This window comes from Belonocnema kinseyi, chromosome 6 (assembly GCF_010883055.1).
Source record: "Belonocnema kinseyi isolate 2016_QV_RU_SX_M_011 chromosome 6, B_treatae_v1, whole genome shotgun sequence".
Lineage (NCBI taxonomy): Eukaryota > Metazoa > Arthropoda > Insecta > Hymenoptera > Cynipidae > Belonocnema > Belonocnema kinseyi.
Window position 1 is genome coordinate 35,374,325 of NC_046662.1, and position 2,347 is coordinate 35,376,671.

Sequence of the window (2,347 nt, forward strand, 5' to 3'; positions counted from 1 at the left end):
TGATCATATCAATTCAAATGATACCTGAAACCTGCAAATTCCAAAAGATATTTTGGCGACCACTCCACATTTTTCAAATTCTGCTGGGAATGTCGACGTTGACGGTACCTCGAAAGATTAAGGACAGAATCATTTTTGGTAGCATTCTTATTACACATGTAATATACTCAAGCTACCTGTTCACAGCTTTGTCAAGAATTAGTCTCACTACACAGATTAAACTGAAAATGGATACTGTGGAGGATTTGGTCAAGTCAAACTTTACGCCATTCTTTTATTCTGATGCTTACACACAGACGAGCATGACTGCTATTAGGAATTTGCAAGAATGGAAAAAAAAATCTTCACATTATACTGTCGATAATTATTCGCTAAACAACTGTCTGACGGACGCAATCAAAGGAAAAAATGTAACCTGCATCGCGAGCAAGCGTAAGGTACTTTTCCATTTGCGGAACTTGGGAGAAGAAAGGATGAATGTAAAAATAATGGAGGAGCCAATACTTTATGGGGCATATTTGTGGATGATGGAGCCTGGATCGCCTTATGTTGAACGTTTCGATCAAGTTCTTCAAAGTCTTGTGGAAAATGGAGTAATGAATAAAATTAATATTATTCCTGATACCGTACAAGCCTCCACGAAAACATTCACAGTGAAAACAAATGACACGAAGGAGTTACTATTCCTACTCTTGAGTATAATCCTGCTTGGATTTTCTATTTCATTAATCGCTTTTTTTGTAGAACTATTTTTTTATTATTACTTAAATCAGAAAAAATGACGTGTTACTTTGTAAATATGAGTATAGGATGCATATCAATATTCTACAAATTTCGTTTTCCCTAATATTTCCGAAAATCGCATGACCGCGTGATTATTGGTATCTTACATAATTATTATTCTACTGAACTATTATGCACATTTTTTGTTCTACCTAATCATTATTTTATATCATTGTTATTTCATCAGATAGCCATTTTGCATGAAAATTTATGTTTGAGAAGTACTGTTTTCCATCATTTTTATTTTTCACAGTCTACATTTCACATCATTATTATTCTTCCGAAGTTCTATTTTACATAATTTTTTTGGTGAATTCTCTATTTAAAGTGTTTCTTCTAAAGTATTATTTTACGTCATTTTTATTTTACCGAATCGCCATATACTATAATGATATTTTTCCGAGATATTTTACATAATTATTACCCTTCCGAATTAATATTTGTCATCATTTTTATTTTACCGAATAACTATTTGCACTATCTTTCACTAATATATATCAGGTTGATTCAATTTAATTAGTCAAAATAAACTGTTTTCCAAACTGAATACGCACACTGTAAGCTAAGTTGTACCTTTTTAAGCAGCAGATCTTTTCAGCGCAAAAATTGAAAATCTGATGTAATTAGGTTAGTGTCTTGAAAATCAATGTATTAAATTTGTATAAATATTGAATTATCCCCTTTTACATTCCGATCATTATGTTTAAACTCATTTTTAAGAAAAATAGTAATTTTATGTTAATTGTTTCTCATTTTTTAATAAAAAATTTACATATATAAATTATCATTTTACTCAAGAATAAGTTTGACACTTTTTATTTAATAATTTACGATAATGTTAATGAGAAAGAGGATAATTTTATATCTCAAAAATGTAATACTTGCGTTTTCATCATACTGGGAAAATAAAAACAACAAAAAATCAATGAAAAAACAAAACTAAAATAGTGGACCTCTAGAATATATTTGATTAAACATCTTTTTTTTTTAAATTGCTATCGAAAAAGGTACAACTAATAGCGTCTTCAGTTATTCTGCAACTAATCGTTCTCGCGCTTCGCGCTCGGTACCATGTTTAAGTCGCGCTTCGCGCCCGATAATGTATATACCTCTCACTACACGCTTGATCGATTAAAAAATCTATATAAATAACAATAAAAAATAACAAATTTAGTAGATCGATTGACTAAAGGTCAATTTATCGACAACAGTTATTTCGTGGTTGTGAATTCTCTTTTGTTAAAGCTCCTTTGGCTTTAACGAACACATTCTCATCACGTATCTCGTTCTCCGCACTCGAGGTTATCCCTGAAAAATTATATCATTCCTATAAATGTATATTATTATAATTTATAACATGCATTGGTATTAAAATAGGCGTAGTTTCATTGTCCCGTTTAAAAAAAATGTGCATTCTTCAAAACAATGTTCGGTATTAAACATTTTATTGCAACTTTTGCCGTTTTTCCATAAAGTGAATTTGCTCATTTCCAATATTATTTTTATGATTTAAACTTTACACATACGATCTGCTAAGCAACCTTGCCGTTTTTTAACTTCTAAC